This window comes from Molothrus ater, chromosome 4, assembly GCF_012460135.2.
Source record: "Molothrus ater isolate BHLD 08-10-18 breed brown headed cowbird chromosome 4, BPBGC_Mater_1.1, whole genome shotgun sequence".
Lineage (NCBI taxonomy): Eukaryota > Metazoa > Chordata > Aves > Passeriformes > Icteridae > Molothrus > Molothrus ater.
In genome coordinates, this window is record NC_050481.2 from 37,168,896 (window position 1) to 37,177,961 (window position 9,066).

General features: G+C 38.2%; 1 long non-coding RNA gene across 1 annotated transcript in view; it reads right to left on the reverse strand.

Moving 5' to 3' along the window:
* The window catches only part of LOC129046689 (uncharacterized), a 47,649-nt gene extending 38,801 nt beyond the window's left edge, over window positions 1-8,848 (reverse strand). The window contains exon 1 of the long non-coding RNA XR_008508385.1: window positions 8,707-8,848. This is a non-coding gene — a long non-coding RNA (uncharacterized LOC129046689). The remainder of the gene's footprint in view (window positions 1-8,706) is intronic.
* Window positions 8,849-9,066: the final 218 nt, after the last annotated feature.

A 9,066-nucleotide genomic window follows, 5' to 3' on the forward strand; every position in this document is an offset into this window, starting at 1 on the left:
AGTTTGTAAGTCACGATTCTATAATACGTTTTAAGACTGAATGTCCCAATGAGATGCTTTTATTTTCCCTGGAATGATTTATCTATATACATGTAAAAAATATTTAATCAAAGTTTACTTCAGAGTTAAGGTAATTTTATGACATATGCTTCTAAACAACTAGCAATATTTGTCATTTTGTCCCAAAGGGACAGACTCTAGTTTCTAACAACCGAAAAGTTAGACTTGTAAGAGAAGACAAACACATGGCTTTGGTTTTCTTTTAGGAACCAAAATTTAAAATCCATGATAAAATTAGAAACAATTTAAATTTCTCATTTTACAGTTAACACCTGAGACTTTTCGCAACTAATCTGAAATGTAGTATCTTTATATCATAGACAATAAATTTATTATTAAAACTTCTACATCAGTAAATTATTGACATTGCCCAGAGTCCTGAATAAATTGTGAACAAATAGAATAATACCATCACAAAGGATTTCCAGGATGAGAGTACTGGAAGTTAGAAACAAAAAATCCCTGCTTTACATTATTGGAGGATACCAGCCAATCAATTCAGCCTGCTTTTCACAGAAAAGATGAGTTGTATTATGTTTGGTCAGTGAAATTCTTGATATGCTCTGTTGTATCTACAACACTACTTTCAAGACTCCTACTTAAGTCTGTTTTGTAACTAATGGGGAGCATTTTTTAAAACATCCCTGTAATTTACTAACCAACCCAAGGCACTTTGCGCTTCTAAATTACTTATGTACTTTACTACTTAAAGCATTTAGCAAAATTATATAAATTGACTTTTCACTTTAAAAAGTCTATTTTCTTTCTCTTAAGCAAAGTTTCTTTATTCATACAATGGTTTTCAATCCTTTAACTAATTTTCTCTAAAGTAAAATATTTTTCATTTAAAATTATTGGAGTGGAAAATTGCACCGTTTTAAAAATTTATGAAAAAATATGTAATGGCCTGTGGTCTCATAAAATATGTATCATACAGCACCATATTTATTCTACCTACTTGTTAAATTTGCTTAAAATGCCCACTGTGATTTGTTTGGCAGAACATACTTCTTTTTCCATAAAAGTCTTTTCTGTGTCTTACAGTGTTATCTATTGTTTGAACTGTGCCAAGAAAAAAGAAAGCATATAATTTCTGATTTTTTTTCCTGTCCTTATTAAGAGAGGTTAGCTGATAGTGGAAATATAAAACAGCTTTATTATGAAGTCTTTAGGAAAATTGAAATCTGAAGAATACTTATTTAACAATAAATATAAATTAATATTAATTACATAAATTGTTTTTACATTTAAATGAAATTTTCCCATCAAGATATGGGAATATGGAGTGAAAGTACTAATTTTGTTTAACCATTATATTCTTTCAGATCATCTTTATTCAGTAACAAGCTTAAATAACAGAATATTTTAAGATAGCTCCTGACAAATTATTTGTTGATAATGTTTCTGCCTAGTAGATGAAAAAAATTGAAATATCAGCAATGTAGCTTAAAGAGAAGATCCCTTTAGCCACTTTTTTTCAAGAATAAATAAATATTATTTATTTTGGTACTAGCTTGTAGCCTAAGCAGGAAGTAATACAATAAAGATTAAAAAAAATTAAAATAAAGATAAATATCTTATTTTAAGATAAACAAGTCAACAAAGTTCTTTAGAACAGTTTTGAAGCCTTAAAAAAGTTAAACCTAAAAATAGTTCTAGTTCATTGCTGTTTCTGAATTTTTCCCCACATTTAAAACTAATGAATTTGCCAATAGATTTTGAAATGTCACTCACTATCTCATATGATGTTGGAACTCTCTTTTTCACCATTTGACAAAATGATTTTTTTTTTCCATCAAGTAAATCTTCAGCAGAACTTCTTATCATATCACTTTTCATTATTTTTATCTATTTATATCAAGAGAAACACATATGCAGAGGTATTCATCGGACCACAAACCCTTTGATTCAGGATTCAATACTGCTGTTAAGTGCATGCTTTACACAAAAGTAGTTATAGATTAGTTAGTTGTAATTTGTACAGCATAAATACTAATTGATATGAATAGGAATATGTAACTTCAAAAAATTTGTTGTACACTTTGAATAAGTACCATAAGCAGCTCATTAATTGTTCAGATTTTTCTCCTTTCATTAAAAAATGGTATTTCAAAGTTAGTAAAATCTGCTTGTGGTTATACCACCAGAGAGATTAAATTCTTGTTAAGTAACTACTGAAATTCATATATTCCAGAACAAATTGATCTCCCTGAATATCTGACTCCAGCCATGCACCAGGATTTTCTCTTCAGAATATGTCTAGGAGTTTTCAAGCTGTCCCACTCCTCCAGATCTTTCAGCTACCTTATAAAGCATTGTTGGTTTCTGCCCATTAACTTCATTGCTGATTAAGGTTGTTTTATTTGCAGTGTCTTCTCCCTGGCAATGCCGCAAAGCTTTCTCAAAGTTTCCCTAAATCTTCAAGTGTTTTTAGACTAAAGGATAGTCTATGGGTCCCTGGGGCTGCGGGGTCCTTATGAGGGCCTTTTAAAATAAGCTTTCAAATATTTTGATTTCTTCCCTCAGCATCAAGGACCACAGAACACACTGCTTGGTTGTCCTATACTCCAAAACAAATATCTCTGTGTATCCAGTGGGATAGGATTAGCTCCAGCACTCAGCAGAAAATGCTGAGTTTGATGCTTTCACACAATCCAAGGTTCTAGCAAATCCAACTTTGATAAACAGAGCAATAGCTTTTTTTTTTGTAATACCAATAATATGATTTCATTACTTTTAATGATTAAATTGCTCCATCTGATGAAACAGATTACTTTGATTATGTAGACTTCATCTGTAAAGATACAAAAAGGTTAGAAAATAAAGGTACACTAGTCTTTCAGAATTTGCTCACCCTTCATAGATGTTATTATGTTATCTAATGCATTAGATAGATGTGCAAATGATTAGGTATGTTTTTCCCCTTTCTTATAAAAATGGCATCTAGTTTCCGTTTTCTTCATATATAAAATTTTGTTTTGCTCAGGAGATTAGAAGTAATTTTCACACTCTTTGGAACATGTTTGATAAACAAAAATAAAGCATCATAATGGTATTAGATACTGTAGTGTGATGTAAAATATGCCTTGCATTGCTGTGAATCATGACACTTGTGCCAGGTATCATTAAGCCATCTATTCTCATTCACTGCTACTCCAAGGTATGTGTTACACCATTATATGCTCCCACTTAAACATATGAATGCATTTAGATTGCTTTGGGGGTCCATGGAAAAGATAAATTACTGTTCAAGACATCACATCCTTTTGAAATTATAATTTTTTATTGCTAAGATAATCATCTTAATTGCATCTAAATCAAGAGAAATGTGCAGCCTTCATTTCTTATTCCCATAAAACTAAATTCAGGAACTTACTGAAGCACACTACTATCCCATCTCACGCAGCCAAGCAGGAAGGACAACAGGATACAATGGCCTGGGTGCAGATCACATCCCAACACTCAATCAGGACATGGTCACAATGAGTTCCAAGTTTCTCCACTTTAACCATATTCACAAAAGGCAATTATGGTGGGGATTTCCCCTTTTCACCAAAATTTTGTTTGAGGATTTATCTTATTCATCTAACCTTTACTTTTCATATGATAATCCTGCCTTCTTACCCTTGGGAGACTCATCTCAGTACACCCTTGGGACTTTCACTATAGTTCACAGCACAGAGATCCGCTGGAATTAATTATGAGGTGAACAATACTTAGATCTTAAAAGTAATGTCCCTATTTCAATTAAATCAGATGTCTCATTAGGATAAAAGTTTAAATTAAAAAGCAAAAAAGAAATATCTCAAATAGGAAAGTTAAGAAAATGTTGATGATCAATATGAACACACAAAGAAATCCATACTGTTTTCAGTTACGTCTTGAACTTAGACCTTTAGAGCACAGAAAGAGGGTTTAGAAAGGAATGGCTCTGAAGCAACAAATAAGAACTCTCCATTCATCAGAGATAAGAAATAATTGAGCTTTCTGATACTGATGCACACCAAAGGAACATAAGTACCCTTAAATTGTCTATTAAAACTGAAATAAATCAAATTATAGCTACTTTAAAATGTCAGTTACTCTTTAAGTCTGGTTAAGCTTCAGTAGATTTGCAGGAAGAAATCATAACTAATTAATCCTAATGAAGAGCATTCCAATTAGGTGGAGTGGAATTTTATAGTGAAAATCTTAAATGTCCAGTAATGTTAAAATATTCTCACTATCATCAATCACTTCTAACTAACAATTAAATTCAAAAGGGTAATGTTAGTGAAACTGGGTAAGAACAGTTCCAAAGAAAATACAATATTTTTTAACATATTCTGGAGACAATAAATAAATAGAGATTTCTCTCTGTTTTCTTCTATTTAGCAGTATAAAGGAAGCTGTTCTTCATTCTTGATTACCTTAGAAATTAATGAGAAAAAATAATGAGCAAATACACCCAAAACTGAGTCACTCTGAAAAAAGGTAGACCAGCTGATTACTGCTTACTACTGATTACCAAAAAGCCATATTCTTCTCTTCTTAAAGAAGCACTTCCTTGTTTTTATGTGTCAGAAATTAAAGAATGCAGTAAAAATGGTTCAAAACACCCTCCCCATAAGATGAGATACCACAACAAGCACAGATGAATAACAGGAAGATGTTAATTTCTGCCCTGCAGAAGGTGAAAGGTTTGGAGTTAGCAGACCAGGCAAGATTTCACTGCACAGACTGTGGGAAAGCGCAGATGCAACTACAGGAAAATGCCAGGCTGGGCAAGGCACATCTGGATAACGTATTCAGACACCAACAATTCTCTCCATGGCAAGCTGCTGGGAAGGAAGCAGCTGCATAGACACATGCCATCTCAAGTTGTTGGAATGGCACATACACTGCTGAATACCAAGGACTTATTACAAAAGGGGTACCTTAAGAAGAACACTTGAGGACTACTAATAGAGAGAAGACCAGAAGAAGAAGGGCCAGTGGGAAGCCACAGGAACCCATGTGGTGATGACTATCTTCTTATTTAATCTCTGTCTCTTTCTTTCTTCTTTCTTTCTTCTCCTCCACCCCCCTCCACCCTCTCTACCTCCCCTCTATGTGAGGACATTACTGTTGAATAAAATCTGTACTATTGACTCTGGCATATGGTCTTATTTGCACTTTAGCTCAGGCAGAGGCATCTTTTAATAATTGACCCTTACCATCATTCCTGAAGTAGGATCCTAACATTATTCTGGTGGATAATAACATTATCTCTTCTACCTATTTAAAAACAAAAAAAAAATAATCACAGAAGGACAGAATCACAGAATTTCTAGGTTGGAAGAGACCTTTAAGATCATTGAGTCCAACCCATGTTCTAACACCTCAACTACATCATGGCACCAAGTGCCACATCCAGTCTTTTTTTAAACACATCGAGGGATGGTGACTCCACCACCTCTTAGGGTAGATGATTCCAGTATTTGACCACTCTTTCTGTGAAAAACTTCTTCCTTAATTCTAGCCTGTATCTCCTTTGGCGCAGCTTGAGACTGTGTCCTCTTGTTCTGTCAGTTGTTGCCCGGAGAAAGAGACCGACCCCCAGCTCACCACCGTCACCCTTCAGGGAGTTGAAGAGAGTGATAAGGTCACCTCTGAGTCTCCTTTTCTCCAGGCTGAACAACCCCAGCTCCCTCAGTCGTTCTTCATACGGCTTGTGTTCCAAGCCCCTCACCAGCCTCGTTGCTCTCCTTTGGACACGCTCAAGCATCTCAACGTCCCTCCTAAACTGAGGGGCCAAAACTGGACACAATACTCGAGGTGTGGCCTCACCAGTGCCAAGTACAGGAGAAGAATGACCTCCCTGCTCCTGCTGGCCACACTATTCCTGACACAGGCCAGGATGCCATTGGCCTTCTTGGCCACCTGGGCACACTGCTGGCTCATGTTCAGCCGACTGTCAACCAGCACGTCCAGGTCCCTTTCCTCCTGAGCACTGTCCAGCCACACCATCCCCTAACCCCACTGCAGGGGGTTATTGTGGCCAAAGTGCAGGACTCAGCACTTGCACTTATTGAACTTCATCCCATTGGACTCTGCCCATCCATCCAACCATTCCAAGTCCCTCTGCAAAGCCCTCCATCCCTCTAACAGATTGACACATGCTCCCAGCTTAGTGTCATCTGCAAATTTGCTAATGAAAGACTCTAAGCCCTCATCCATGTCATCAATAAAAATATTAAACAGAACTGGCCCCAGCACAGACCCCTGAGGGACACCCCTGGTGACTGGCCGCCAGCTGGATGCAGCACCATTCACCACCACTCTCTGGGCCCAGCCATCCAGCCAGTTCCTAACCCAACAAAGAGTGCTCCTGTCCAAGCCATGGGCTGCCAGCTTGTCTAGGAGTGTGCTGTGGGAGACAGTGTCAAAGGCCTTGCTGAAATCCAAATAAACAACATCTACAGCCTTCCCTGCATCCCCTAGGCGGGTTACCTGGTGATAAAAGGTGACCAGGTTGGTCAAACATGACCTACCCCTCCTAAACCCATGCTGACTGGGTCTGATACCCTGGCCATCCTGTAAATTCTGTGTGATGGCACTTAATATAAACTGTTCCATTATCTTGCCAGGTACTGAGGTGAGGCTGACTGGTCTATAATTGCCAGGATCCTCCTTTGCACCCTTCTTGTGAATGGGTATCACATTGGCCAGCTTCCAGTCATCCGGAACCTCACCAGTGAGCCAGGACTGTTGGTAAATGATGGAGAGTGGCTTTGCAAGCTCATTTGCCAGATCTCTCATTACCCTGGGATGGATCCCATCTAGTTCCATAGATTTATGAACATCCAAGCATTTCAGTAGTTCTTTGACTGCCTCTTCTTGGATAATGGGGGAACCATTCTGCTCCCTGACACCATCAACCATTCCAGGCGGGCAGGTGTCTTGAAATCCTACAATCTTGAAAAGTTCTTCAGAACCTCTTCTAGAATAAGCAGAGAATCTGCCTGTATGTCCTAAAGCATGATGTTTGAGCTCAAAACAATGCACAGTAGTTGAACAATAGGAGAAAAAAAAATCGTGGATAGCCAGTAGGGTTTGAATTGTTATTCTATATGCACATATTTACTTGGCTCCCTCTCAGTGATTTCTGGATTAATGTTTCTATCATCCCACCACAGAAACCATCAGCCTACAGTTGAATGGCCTTTAAATCACTGACTTTCATATTGGACGCCAGAGGTACTTTAGATTCAGTGCGGTTGATTGTTTCAACTAGAAACAATTTTGTTCTTGTGAATAGCCAAGAAGCTACATGTGACAGAAGCAGCTAACTGCTGTACCTAAAATGTAACACTGTGAAAACACAGAGTATCAAACTTCCTAAAGTCTCACTTCAATAACTGAGGAATAATAAAGCTGTATAAGTTTAAAACTGTATATCTTCAGAAAATGTTAGCATCATTATATGTTATCTGTAAACACACTTTTCTTGTCACAATTCTCTGCTTACTCCTGTTTATCGGTGATAATCTGCCTTAAAAATGCAGTACATGGGTGTAGCAGGATGCTCTGCCCTGTAATGGGCTCAAACAACTTGAACAATGCTCTGATGTGTAGACATTTCACCCTGGTCCCTTTTGCATATTAGAGTGCTTATGGTTTTACAGAAACAAACAAACAAACAATCAAAAAACCAACACCCACTTCCATATTATTATATCTTTCAGAGAGTGGCTGAAAATGACTTCGATGACTGTAAAGTCATCTAAGTTTTAATTAAGGTCAATTTGCCAATGTGACACTTGCAAAAAAAGTTAACCAGGGAAGCTCCACTGTGCAGCAATGAACAAACACTAGAAAAATATTTTGTAGTTTCTATCTTCTCTAATAAAAAATATAAGTTTTCCCACATTCAGATGCTTCAGCAATGGTTCGCCAGCAGTGACCTTGGGGGTGATGTGGGTAGAGAGGCAGTGAGAAGGAAGAGGAGGAGAAAGAGGTGTTGGGGTGACCCTGGGCCTGCCCCCAACAATATTGGTGTACCCAGAACAGCCTGTGGTTCTTATCTGTGCCCCTACTAAAAACACCTGTACACCTCACACCTGTATTGCTCATCTGGCTGGGCAGCATCTGGAGGAGGTCATGGATGTGGGTCTAGTTGGGAGAAAACTGGAGGTTTTGGGGTACTGCTTACCAAGGACAGTGGGGTGGGTGTCGAGGAACTGTAGGATATTTTGAGGAGAGACAGAACCACAGGAAATCTCAAAAGGGGTTGATGAGGGGTTGTGATGTTTTTGGGGAAGGCGTCCCAGGGTATGGGTGTACAGAGACCAGGGCTGTACTGGTGTGGGGTAGAGGGCAGCACATTTGAGGCTGGGGGGATTTTGAGGAGAACGCTGAGTTAGGGTTCAGGTTGAGCTGTTCCCCTCAAAGATTTCATGTGGAGCTAGGCCAGTTGTTGCTGCAGTTCTTGCACCCTCCTGATGGCACCTTTTCTCCCTTGAACTTTCTCAATGTTGCTCCTTTGTCTGTCTCCAGGCCTGCTGTAATTCTCTTTCTTCCATAAAACTAAAGTAAATGACACTTCCTAGAGGGCTTTTGCAGTTGCTCCATTTCCTTTTCCAGCTTGCTAGCTGTTGGTTTGGCTTTGTTCAGCTGGTTTCTCACCTGTCACAGATGTCCCCAGTGACCTTTTCTTGCACCCGAAGTCACTGCTCACATGCTTTCAGCACTTGCACATCGACACTCCCTGATGTCTGATGGCTCCCAGGGCACAGGTGGGAAAAGGATGAATCAGAGCTTGCGAGATCCTTTTCTTTTCCTTAGCATAGGAAGACAGAAAAATGTATATGGCATATAAGATATATGTAAGTAAAAATGGGGGGAAATGTTTCAGTAAGAAGGAGGAAATTTTCTTAGGTTTAGAGGGTTGTTTGGCAAAAGTCATTCACTGATAATAAATACTGGATGTTTGAAGAAGTGTTGAGACAAATGGAGTTAGAGCATATTTACTGCTCCACAAACACC